This window comes from Haemaphysalis longicornis, unplaced genomic scaffold (genome assembly GCF_048455015.1).
Source record: "Haemaphysalis longicornis isolate Haplotype H1 unplaced genomic scaffold, Haemaphysalis longicornis Haplotype H1 scaffold_2, whole genome shotgun sequence".
Classification (NCBI taxonomy): Eukaryota; Metazoa; Arthropoda; class Arachnida; order Ixodida; family Ixodidae; genus Haemaphysalis; species Haemaphysalis longicornis.
In genome coordinates, this window is record NW_027526295.1 from 119,712,248 (window position 1) to 119,725,868 (window position 13,621).

Sequence of the window (13,621 nt, forward strand, 5' to 3'; positions counted from 1 at the left end):
ATGTCAGTTTTACAGATCATTACCATGCATTTCGTTCCAAAAAGAATGTTCGAGTGCGCCTATTCAATAGAGCTCAATTCATTTCTTGCCATAAAAATCTCGCAGGGTAATGCTGAAAAATACTGGGTATAACTTGATGGGGTCCTGGTTTTTTCTTTGGCAGTATTTGCTAAAAAGGAGTAAAAAAAGGGACACTCATTCTGAGTATCCTCACCTGTGATTTGGTCATTGGTTATGACGCCAGAATACAATGACTAAAGGTTGTAAATTCCCAGCCTTTCTAACAAACCTCTCATATGCAGTCAATGAGCGTAGAGTAAGCGAAAGTCGATATTGGTTATCAATTGGTGAAAAAAAATTTTTGAATGCATAAACGTCCCCAAAACCAATTAGAAACCTCTTTGGCGTCATCGCCCTTGGTGGGCTTGGTATGGCAATCGCGACGAGCACGTAATATGGACAAACCAAGGCTCTACGCTGCCAACACAAATATACTTAGATTTAATACTGCATAATTCATTAGCAACTCAGATTTCGCTCAGCGCCCCTTCCATTGAAATAATAAAAATTCTGAATGTTTTTAAACACTCAAGTGCATATGATGGTCAACCGTCACAAATTAGGTTTTAAATTCCCGTAAAAAGTATTTTTAACTGACGAATTCACTTGTATCACTACGAGACTTTTTTACAACAGTGCAAAGGAATGCGCTTCTAAAGACAGGTACCATGGAGCTATGTTGGCGGGTTGAACATTTGCACCTGCATTTTGCAATGAAACAGTACCACCGCCGGAGATGCGCATAAAACCCCACTCCCAGCGGAGGTTGGATATAGGCTATAGCAATCTTGAATACCCAACAACAATGAAATCCGTTTGTTTTATTATCTGCTCCTGCAGGTGTTATTGTATAGAAGACAGTTGTGGTTCAATACAGTTATTTACCAGCAACTTTGATACTTCCGCTTTTTGCATTTAAAGGTGTGCTGACACAAAATTTTGAAGGCGAGAGAACTTCGGAGTTAGATTGGTGTGAACACACCTACATCATCTGCAAAATATGAGCGGCAAATACAGCCTAGAACATATTTAAAATCAATTTTAAGTATGCCAAACGCAATCTAGCAGCCGGCAGAGGACCTCGCGCCATCGGCAATCCCTGGATGTTGAGTAAATAAACAGCATACAAACTCGTCATGAGTTTGTGCTGGCCGCTTCCGCAGTGCCGGCGCTTCTCGCTAGCTCGAAGTTCAGTTCTCAATCAACGAACGATCCGATCCGTTCGTTGGCGGCGGACACGCCGAGATTTCGTTGCCTCATCGGGAATCTGACCCCCTACCGAAGCACTACAGTGATACCAGGCACTTAGTTTCATTGCTTTTTATTATAGTGGACGCAAAAACGCGCCGGGGAAACAAAAACCCCACTGAGTGAGCAGCACGGTCGCTGCACCGGCGGCGGCTACTGCCGCGACGTGGCTCCGGTAGCTCAAGTGATAGCTGGTTACCACTGCACGAAATAAAACTCAAGTTCCAAACCAGGCAGCGCATAGCACATACGAGAAAGAAGTTAATGATGCGATTGCAGATTGCATAAAAATTATCATCTGCACCGATTAGGAGAGCGCCAATCGAATATCCGCCTAATACATCTGTAGGCGGACCTGTAAGCCGATCGGCCAACTGCTCCGCGCGCGCAACTCCGCAACCACTGTCCCAAGCGTCACGCGTCGTTTGCTACCCGAGGCAGCAGTTTTCACTCACAGCGCCTGCGGCACGTCCAAGGTTGGTTTTTAATTAAGCGGATGACGAGATTAGTACGTAGGGCTATTCGCACAACCAGCACCGACACGGAATCGAAAGTGCTACAGCAGCTCTGCTGTGATATGCGGCCGACGGTCATGCGGGCAACTTTGTTTACACAAAATCTTAAGTTTTACGGCACCCGCTCAAACCGAAACTGAAATTGGCCGCACTAAAAACGTCTCTAATGAGGTTTGCACACGTGATAAGTAGGTCATTAGCTACTTATCCCAACAAAAAACTGAGATGCATATTTATTTGTCAGTGCTCTGTTTAAAGAAGGCATGAAGATAAATACAACTTGGTTTAATTTGAAAAAACTAGGATTCAGTATCTCACTCAGCTCCATTACAGCCACAAAAGATGTTTTTAATGAAAAAAAGCAAAAAGTATTTGAAATTGTTAAAATTTGGCGCCACAGTGACGTGTTATGAGCAAGAATGACGTCGTACGGGTCAACAATAAATCATAATTTTCAGTGCGTTAAGTGCACGTTAGCATCCAAGTGTTGCGGTGAAATGGAACTAGTGGCCCCATTACAGACGTCCAGTCTTGTGTCTTGTGTCGTCGCGACAGGTCAGTTAGGCGGCCGCCAATCGAACAAACAAGGTTCCGTGACGTCATAGAAAAGTTGCGGGAAATTGGCAAGGGGGTCGCGACAGCTTCACACGTTTCCTTTAATATCTTTGTTATTTGTTCGAAGATTGCGATGATATTGCTATCATTGTTATCGGGACTAAGCAGTAGTTCTAATAAACCCAACTTGTATTTTGCTTCATGGCTCCTTTAACAAAGGGCGAACCAAAAAAGCTGAATTTTAAGAACACGATCTCATCAGCTGTGACCTTCAGAGCGGTTGGCACTTCGATCACGGGATTGCATAGAGTACACCTTACTAATTGGTACCATACTAGCTCCAGTTGAACTGGTACAGTGCAAACGTACCATTTGACAGAGCAAGTACAGGACAGGCACAGCGCCCGTCCAGCGCTCTCTTTCTTTGTTTTTATTTAGGCGGTGCATTTACACATGAAAACCGCCGACTCGCCCAAATATCTTTTTGCTTCAATCATAATAATTCTCTTTTTTTCAACGCGTTTCCATACGTGGTATGTGGATCTCTACGGAAGGTATTATCAGAAGAAGAAAGAACACAACCGTGAGGTGTGTCACTCCCGCAAAGGAGGTTATTTCTATTTTGATCAGTAGCAGTTATGACGGTATTTGTGGCGGTGTGACCATTCATGCGATCGGATGTGTTCAGATAAATAGCAATGGTTGTTGACCCAAATAAGTTTTGCATAGGACGCGCGCACAGAAGCACAGTAATGGAGCCAAGGAGTAGCTGGTATCGAATGAAACACTATTGAAGGGGACATGATGCCGCATTTTCACAAAACTCACACAGTGGCTTTAAGTATCAGTCACCTTATTCTCCACCTCGGCCTGATCATTTGTAGCTACGGTATAACTACAAGCTGGAGCAAATTCCTTGCTGGCTTGATACAAGACATATCAATTTTGATTTAGTGGCAACATGAGTTGCATAGTGGACAGCAAGGCATCGATGATAGACATCCAGTGTGTTTATTATGCACACTGAAGAAGGCTGGAACCTACCGAAGCTGGTTAGTCTTGCAGTCAGAGTTTCTATTGATGGAACTGGGGTCCGTAGACATTGTTTAGCCATTTTGTATGATTAGCCAATGATTCATTAAAGCATCACACAAATGAAAATGGCTATAAAAGGCTGGTGCGATCAGCGCACGGGCGAGCAGTAATAGAACAAAAATAAAACCGCAGACGCTAATGCTTTACTTCTTAGGAATATGCACTGAACGGTGAAAGAAGAAGTACAAGTTCTCATTATATGCTGCGTAATCATTACACGCTCTAGAACTCGCCGCATCTCGTTGGCAAAGGTGAAAAACTTTTGAGGCACGTTTGTCGTCGTTTTGAAGCAAAAATGGCTCTTTTTAGGCAATAAACACACGTGGCTTTGCGGCATCAGTATATGTATTAAGAATTGCTTGCTTTAAAATTATGTGTGAGGATAACAGTGCGAGGTTAATTACCACAGCAGTGGCCAAACCGCAAACATGTTGCGAGTATGTGGGTGCGGCATCCAAAAAACAACGCCATCACAGGGAGCAACAAGGCCAGCACCAGTTTTACTTTACCCACATGCGGGTGGTAAATCCGAAAAATGGCGACAAGATGCATCACAAACTGGCACGATTGACTGCCTAAGCTCCTTCCGTTTGGTGCATAAAAAGTCGACAGAAATAAACTCTGGCTGGGCAACCGTACTCTCTAGGACTTCCATCGGCCCAGCCACCCAGCCACGGCAACAGAAGAACTAATAACCACAAAGCCAAGCTCTTAGATGTACTTTATAGTTCGCTGCTCCCTCTGAATAGTAACACAAAAACATGGTTGCTCTTAGAAGGTTTCAACAAAAAACCACCCATGTACGACTATTGTAGTGATGTCTCTCTCATCTGTGGACACATCCAGACCTACGAAGCACACCTACATATGCCCGTGATCAAAAAGCGCCGGTCACCAACTGTTAAGCATAGCAACGGCCCACAACAACAGAAGCAAGGGTGCTGAAACTGTGTGCTCAATACCTGGGCCCGAACGAATGGTAGGTAGCGACCAACTTAATCAGCCAGCCCTAGATGCTACCATCCGGGCTTCGGTCAACCTCGAACCAAACCAAACGCTCTCTGTCCCGACCGAACCTGAGCGTAAGGACTACTCCACGGGAAGCAAAGAGCTCCCACGGCCCTCGGACATGCTCACAAAGCACCAAGCCACGTTAATAAGATAAGTCCAAGCAGACAAATTGCATACTCCAAACCGACTACGCAAGATGTGGGGAGATCCGACGCATCACCCCTACTTGATAAACATGTATCGTTATACTAAACAAATATCACATCCACTAGAACTGCCACACTACACTAAAACACTACAAACACCCCCACAAAGGATGGCTAATTGCAGCAAGCACCACCGAAGAGCAAATGAACCTAGCGGAACACTCAAGCAGCGGCTTCTATACGCCAGCGGCTTCTATATTGGAATGGGAGGACAAAGCCGGCGCCCCTCATAAAGAAAAAAAACTGTTTCTCTCTCCCTCTCTCTTTCTCTTTAATCAGGCCTTCACTTTGATGGCTGATTGTCGGGTTTAAGGCACCGAACCTACATTTACGCCACAAGGCGCGTCGTCGTGGAAGGCTGCGGAATAATTTTCACAGTCTGGGCATCTTTAACCTGCACGGAAATCTGGAGAAACGGTCTTTTGCACTTCCCGCCTCGACCAGAAAAGCAGCCACCATGGCCAGGATCTTAACTGCATCCTTGGGATCAGCAGCGGTGGGCCTTAGCCACTGCGCCACGGTGGCGGGTGTGCCTTCACTTTCAAGATAGAGAAAGGTATACCTGTAACAGGAACTGTACGAAATTAAAGGTAACACGTTCTAGTGTGGGGCAGAATTAGTGTAATTATACCCGTTTTCCTGAGCAACGATACCTTTTCAATGAGTGTGCGGAGCATTGAGGTTTTGAGTACATTGTTTTTATTTCTGCCGTAACGAAAGCGCATGAACAATAGCCGGGAACAACTATCGAAGTCACGACGTTCCAGTGTTCACCTGAGCTAAATTGTCCTCAAGTAACTTTAGTGGGAAGTTTGGAGGAAACAGTTCTTAACCATAAAAAAAAACAGCGCGGAGCCACGCGGACACAAAGCAAACTTATGTCACTGCTTCGGAGCGAAACACGTGCGACATCAAAGCAAACAAGAAGTTCCATTTAATGTGAAAGCTGTCGGAAGTGCAGAGCAGTGATTCGCCATAATTGGCTGTACCACCGTTATCCGCTTACTGCTACCATCTCATGCAATTCAGATTTCCCGCCTTCGCAGTGCTCGCGCACCCCCTCCCGCAACTGCGCCAAAGGGACTTCTGTTCTCCTTGTGCTTTTCTCCCCGCACGTGCCGGCGTTGCACTGCCACATTTTGCGCTTAGTAAAAACAAACCCAACGGGCGTTCTTAAATAAAGGAACGCGGGCGCTGCCGGTTAATTACGTACATATTAAGTGCGAAGCACTTCTTAGTCGGGCCTACTCCTGCTTCCACCGCCGTCCTCCGTCCGCAGCCTAGCAACGGAGCTAGCTACCGTGCCTAGCAACGGCGCCGGATTTCCGACGCGTGAGGGCGCTCGCATAGCGCCTCCTCTCCCCCCTCGCCTACTCTCCTAAAGCCCCTTTACTACTCTCCAGCTCGCAACACCCTCCCTCGGCGCGCCAGCCAGGCCACTACACTATATAAAAAAAAACAGCATCCGGCGCCAGGTTTCGATCCGAGGATTTGCGGCCGCAGCGTGACGTTCTACCGACTAAGCCACGGACCCGACGCTGATATCAGTGTTAGTAACGCGCCTTATATCTTTAACGCATTCAAACTACGTCGTCAGCGGCGTGCGTTGGCGACTCAGCGGCGTTATAGCGGCTGCAACAACCCTTAACGGTCCACTTTAGCGACCACAAGGCGGTCGTAATGACCGTCGCATACAACGACAACACAAACAAGTGCTGAAATAAATACTGTCGTTTCACTTTACTTTGCGTGTGTGTCTGTGTGTGCGCGATTACATTCCCTCTCGAACATCTCTCGAACATACACGTTAATTCACCAAGATTTCCGCAGAGGAACAAACGAGGCGTGTTAAGCCGAACGTGATCACGAGGGGGTGTTAATGTAACTAACGGGCAAAATGCCACCAAACTTCAACAAACTCCCCCTCATAGCATCACCCCGTGCTTCGCACTTCCTCATACTCCCCTTCGGGGAAATGCGGGGGAATTTTTTTTCCTCAAATGTACATATAGTTTTCTTTGCGCTAAACAACGGCAAGATGTTTGACAAGCGCCAGCGTTTCACGAGTTTCGAAAGCATATGACTATACAAATCACTTGGCTTTCGAAGCCTCTGGGGTACGCCGCGAACAACAGTGTTACCCCGGGATGCCGCCTTGGTGCTCTATATACTTGTGCGAGCGATCGAGCTTAGATGACAAGGCGAGCGCCTAAAGTGCTCTGCACTTAATACTTTCGTCCGACATACCTCAAAGGGATCCGTCACCGCCTTTTCCGGGTCCGAACTCGCCCATGCTGTGTGAGCAGTTGAGATAAACGTGCACAAGCCAACGAGCAACACGACTATGTTGGACCTCATGTTTGCACTGGCGCTGCAGGCACACTGACCCCCGCGATTCAGGCAATTTATACTTATCTGAGATACGGCGGATCACGTCAGTAAACGGCTGGTGTGGCCCTCAGGGCTCAGGTTAAATTACTTCTTCGGCATTGATAGATGTCCCCTCAAAAACGTTTTGCTGATATCAAAAAGAATTATGCCGCCCATTTAAGTACTTTAATCCCTGGTGAATATTTTTTATAAAACAAACGCGCTTTTCCTTTTTCACCTATGACATGAGCCACTGATGTAGAGCTTTCTAGGCGATATCGCATTGTCAGGAAGCGATAGATTGAGTTCACTTTGAAAGAGGTGATTTTGTGGAATGACAAGAACTTGTTTATTATGGACGTACTCACAATTGTGGCTTGGAAGAAGAGAGTCTGCATTTATACCTTATTCGAAAATGGTCTTCTTAGGTATTCGACCCATTAAAATTGGTTTTGAGGTGTATGCTGCAGCAGAGTGAACTAACGTCTTGGAGACACTGTAACACCACTTCCTGTTTGCTTCGGTTGGAGTCAAGGAAACCACAAGACCTACGGGACCTTTAATTACCGTAGGTTCACAGAAACACAGAGGTTTAAGCCTGACTTTTCCACATGGTTTGATTTTGTATTGTATGGTTTTTAAACATATGAAATTGGGATGTTGCCAATCTACCACCGTAGGTGTAAATACATTTTCCTTGCCACTTTCATTACGAGATATTGTTTTTTGACCGTCAGCTTGGCACACAAAACATTTTAATGTCCTTCATGACAAGAGAATTGGGGCCCTAATTACTGTACCACACCGCAATGATAGTTTGTACTATACCGTTCTGAGGTGCTGCTGGTGATGAAAAAACTTTGTTTTGCACGAACTGGGGGAGGGAAGGGTACGTAGGAGAGTGTTGGATGGTCGGTTCCCGTCAAATCGCCGCCAGGAGCCTGTAACCCTCGCGACATCTTCGGGAATTTGTAGAAGGCTGAGTTGAGTTTCCTGGACAATGCTGAGCAGCAAAGCCTCGCGTTGCCCCAGCATCCTCATCACTATTGTCTGTTATCTCTGTTGTGCTTACTGAGGAGAGGCCCATGTGATGGGCTGCAGGTTATCTCGTTCGAAGGACCATTTACTCAGCTCTTTGTAAAAGTCTGGCTATAGGCGGCTATAGGTTAGAGGATTGGAAAAAAGTATTGAACTCCAAGCGTCGCCTCGTCACAGATTGCCACCCACTGAGAAAGGAATGCCGCGCAGGGTATTTGAGGTGGCGAAAGCGATAGTGAGGAGTTATGTCCCTACATGTCCCAAGGCTCTCCCTTGCCTCCTTATATAGTGGTTGCTCATCAAGATCGAGGTGGTCCCGGTAGCTGAAACCTTTGCATTATTTTTGCGGGTGTGGAGGATATGGCTAGCGCAATGGCTGCTTCTTCCCCTATCTCTGGGAGAATTGTACAAACTCGACCAGAGGCAGTAGAATTACACTGGTGATGGACTGAAGCAATGGTCATGCCAGTCAGTCTGGCTAATCCGCGGTGTCATCGTAGAGCAATCGTTTTGTCCTCTCGAAAGCGCCTGTGGAGAGCAGCCACTCTGGCTAGGCATCGTTAAACGTTGTATACCGGGTGCATATTTCAGGGAAGTGAAGGCGTAGGGTGTGTCAGTAAACATCACCTTTTCCCCATGCTGGGAATTGTAAATAATGCAGAGCTTTTGAAGGATTGCGCGTCCCGTTGCACTACTGGAGAGCCGTCGGCATGGCGCTATTCTCTCAAACTCAAGAAGCTCTTCGAGGCTGTTATGGATATTCATTGCGTCGAAATGTTCAGTAGATATGGTGATGGGAATGTCAAGCGCCTGTATCTAAGCTTTCATAAAAATCCTGTTAAGTTTATCCTGTTAAGCTTTTCTGAGAGCCAGAAATAGCGCGACATACAAGATTCGGCTCATAATAAATGGTTGCACAAGCCGTACGAGGCCTCTTCTTTGAGGCCATCATGCCTATTCGCGATGCGAAAAAGGAGGTGACTTATTTGTGTCGTACTCGAGTGTAGTGCTCAAATGGATTTCGAGTTGGAGCCATCAGTTTGTATTCAAGGCATAATACCCTGACCCACGCAACTCGAGGAATAAGGGGTCCTTGTACTTGCAGTTGAGTGGCAGGGATAGCTTGATGGTTCCTGCGATCGAATATTGAAGGTTGGTAGAGAAGGATTTCTCAGTTTTGTGGGAAACAGGCAAGACCTCTAGGGGTAATGTTCTCATAGAAGATGTCAACAACTTGTTGCGTTTCTTGTAGTGTTTTATGACGGCACATGATGCTTTGTTGACAAAATGCGTGTAGTTCGACGTTTACTGTCGCTCTCAACCTCGACAGAATTCTGATTTTTGTTGCAGAAGCTACTCTGAAGTAAGCAAATCGATCCTTTTTACTTATATAGAAGCAGGTTCAAGAAACGTGCTTTGTGAATATTGTGTTGCATTTAACCTAGTAGCGAAAGGAGCCGTCCGTTATTACCATTCACAAAATTTTGTGAGCTGCTAGGGAAGAATAAAGGAACACAGCGCGCCTGGTTCAAGCGGTTGGTTCCTGCCAAGCCTGTTTGCGCGCTTTTAACGTCGTAATGACTGCTGGTGGTTGCATTTTCGTGGCAGTGGAAGTGAAAGAAATATTTGGAGTTATAAAAAACCAAAAATACTTAGTCGTTTTTTGCCATCCAAGTCTTCTACTCGGACTATTTGCGTTTTCAGGTTGAACAACGTGTGTGTTTTGTGGTCTAACCACAAAATCCTTTCACTTGTAGGAATGGACACAGACCTCTTCTATGAAAAACGAAGAGAAGACAGAGGCGTTGTATTCTGCTTTTTCCAAGTGACTCAGATCTTCCCTGTGGGGTTGATGTCTGAAATTACAACTTTGCAGGGTGACCACGCAGAAGCGCCGCCCAGCAGGGACGACTACTTGCTCAATGCCCCTGTTAGATATTTGGGAACGAGACGGCTGCTGTAGACACTCATTGCCGGTTACTAGATCTTTTTTCGGTCAAAGATACTAAAAGGCCGCAACCGGGTACGGAGGCAATGAGTACCACTGTTTTGGATGATAAGCTGGTTCACTTTTACAAGGCGCCACCAAAATTTCTCGGGTAGCCCTTTACACTCTTGTTATGCTTGAATGTCAGTGTTGTAAATAGTTGGCGTTTGCCCATGACGGACTCCTTTGCCATGGGCGAAAAAATCAGCCGCTGAACATGTTTCGTGCCTCTTTTGGCAAGTACGAAAAACGGTGAAACAAGTTCCCCTATCTCGCCCGGTTGTCAGCCCTCCTTTCAGAACGTACAGCTAGCTGTGCCAAAGAGAAAAGATGAGTGCTACCTGATGGTGCACTTTAGGACATCTTCAGCCACTGGTCAGTTTCAGCTATAGAACTTGAGTTTCTATCTCCACAGAATGAACAAAACCACTCCAGAGGTCGCAAGTCATTGTGCTACAAAACCAGCTAAGCCTAGTGTTCTTCAATTTCTGAAGAGCGACAAAAACGATTGTCTACCTTTCGGCACCCCCTAACGTTGCATGGAAACTGACAAAGCAATGAGAAGACTACGTACGTGTGGAAGTTTCATAAATTGAAATTGTTTTACGACTCCCGAATCTTTGCCGTTAACCTGGACATCGAAAAAAAATCATTGGCCTCCTTGTAAGGTGAAAAACTCGTCAGGAAAGACGCCAACGACGACAGCGCGGCCGAAAGATGCCCTCACACTGCTTGAGGCACAAACGCGGTATGCCGTGATTGCCCTTAGTGTGATTGCGCCGACAAAGAAGAAGCGGCAAGACACACGAGGGAGTGACGTGGGCCAATGGCAAGTGCCCACAAGCTAGTAACTGGGGAGGCCAGTCTAAGACGAAGGAGAACGCCGGGAGTAGTAGACGGAGGTGGTTCGAGGAGCGCAATATCCGGGTAGAAGATTCGGAGCTCGTCGGGTTTCCGGTACCCGAGCTCGAGAGGGGTGTACCTGCGGCCTTGGCATCCTGGAGCCGGGGCGCAACTCCTGAATCGTGGGGGCGCGCTACGTTGGGGTGCTCGCCCTTGGACAGTCCGCTGCCTGCTACCCGTCGGCGACCAGCACTGCACGGTTACCCCTGCCCGCTGTTGCAGCACCCGATCGTGAAAGGGTGCCGATCAGATAATTGTCAATGGCGACAACGTTGCGTGTTCCTTGTCGACGTCTGGGCATGCGGGACGCTGTCATCATAGCCCCGGAACGCAACCCCACGAATTATCAGAAGCCCCTACGACACCCTGCATACAACGCCTCATCACCCTAAACTCCTGGTGGGGACTTCTCTTTAGGACTTCTTTAGGTTTCGTAGGCCGTAGGGTTACGTGTGTGTCGATTACTTGGAGCCGGATTTTTCTTTCGGTTGTAATCGTGTACACTTTGATGTGTGCCACGTTTCCGTAAGAATATATGTTTCTTCCATCTCCAAGCGCCCTCCCCTTACAAAAAGGGTAATGAGAGTGAATTGAAAGTCCTTTGACTTTACTCAGTACATTGTGTTGACAATCAATTGACTTTAACTAGAAATTTTGTATTGAGTTCTGGTCGAAAATTGGCCGCCGCGTTTCAATTGAAACTCAAGGCGCTGTTTTAATTAAAAGTCTATTTACTATAGTCAACATGTCTGTTGATTCCCAATTGAATTTGAATACACTTTTGAATTGAATACACTTTTCCGGTTGAGTTCCTGTTGTGACGTATCAATTGAAAGTCTACTGAGAAAAGTCTGTTGAGTTCCAGTTGAGTTTGTGCTGACTCTCTATTGATTCTCCAGTTGAGTTCCTGTTGAGAAATGTCAAATGAATAATCATTGAGCATATTCAATACAGCCTTCTTCAGTTCATTTTAGTTTTTTTTTAAGTTATTTCAACAATTCCCTAGTAAAGTTAAGTTGACTTTATTAAATATATACAGCGTCTGCTTCAATATTGCCAAAACATTCTAAAACTCATCAAGGCGTGCATTCAGCAGGTTAAATAGTGTGGTGCATACCCAGCTTTCTCGCTCAAAATTCCGACCCCTCAGGAAACTAGAAAAATTACTCCAGGAAAGTGATATTCGACGTGAAGATGAAAACGCTAGCAGAACTTTCCAGGATTCTGAATAGTTTATCTGCAATTCGCTGTCAAATCTTACTCCCAATGTATTTCTATGGGATAGTTTCCATGGCTCAGGAACCTAGCCGCAAAACGTGCAAGACTTGAAACTGTGCGCAAAGAACGTTTTCACCCCCAATATTAGCAGCGCAAAAGAAGTTTACGTTACGCTAAATAACTACAGAGTAATCGCTCGTGAAAGGACTGCCATGAGCGGGAAAGTTGCACATGTTTCATGGCAAAGCTTGCTTTATTGCTCACGAAAGCATCACGGGAAGTCTGCAAGAGCCACGCAGGGTCCACTGGGCTACTTGACTGTGTAGCCTGCAAAATACAAGAAACAGACTTGTTTGTTTGCAACAGTACAGTATGAAAAGATTATTGCTTCCCTTCTTCATTTTAGCATGCTGGTTTAATTAGGTTGCTATTTTAGAAGCTATATGGTTTGTATTTTTGGAAAGCAAGGCAAGGAGACCGTAGTTCAGCAAATGTGTAAGCTTTTCTCAGGCTTTCATGCCTTAAACAAGCTAGGCGCATCACTTATACAAAGGGTAGGGAGTGGAATGCCTTTACTTGAATGCTTTCCGCATTAAAGTGCCTGAAATCCCGAGGAACGACTACGTTTCAAGGCCGGCAGGGAGCCGCAAAAGGATCCGCATGGGTTCGTTATTGTGTCTTCCACATAGTTCAGGCCCAAAAGAAAGCCCCATAGGCCTATCAAGATTGGTTGAGCTACTACATGACAGGAGAAACCTCAAACCTGTCCAAAAGCATACCTGAGACCCTGTGGGTTTTGTGTTTTTAAATTTTAATATTTGAAATTTCATAAAACTAAATCAGAAAATTGTCAACTTGCATGAACCGGTTTAGAAAACTGTAGCGTTGATATAAAAATTAGTGTCAGATGGTACTGTAAACTAAAGTTACAACAGGCAATCATTGCACATGGCTTTATTAATGGGTGAGCGCATAATGCTTAGTGTTTACCAACTACGGAAAAAAAAATTTATCAACGTGACAGAAAAAATAAGGTGTAACTTAATTTTTGCAGTATTTCACACTATTGTAATGCTGAAGCATGGTGTGTGCCTTGCAGTACGTTTAACAAGCAAGTTGCACTAAGCCGTAGCTTGAAGGGGTCATATGAGACAGGTCATATATCCATATTTTTGCCTAAATCGTAACAATGTAAGAGGAGCATCCCAGTATAACAAGGTCATCTGATGCCAGTTTACACACAAGGAGAATATGAAACAGTCTTGTTGGGTAAGGGGAAAAACGGCCGACTTGCTGTAAATGAGAAATAATTTGAAAGCTCTTTTTTTCTTTTGCTTGGCGAGATTTTCTATACAGTAGCAGCACTAAAACAGTATAATGGTACCGTGCTGACCACTCATTTGGGTAAAGCCGTC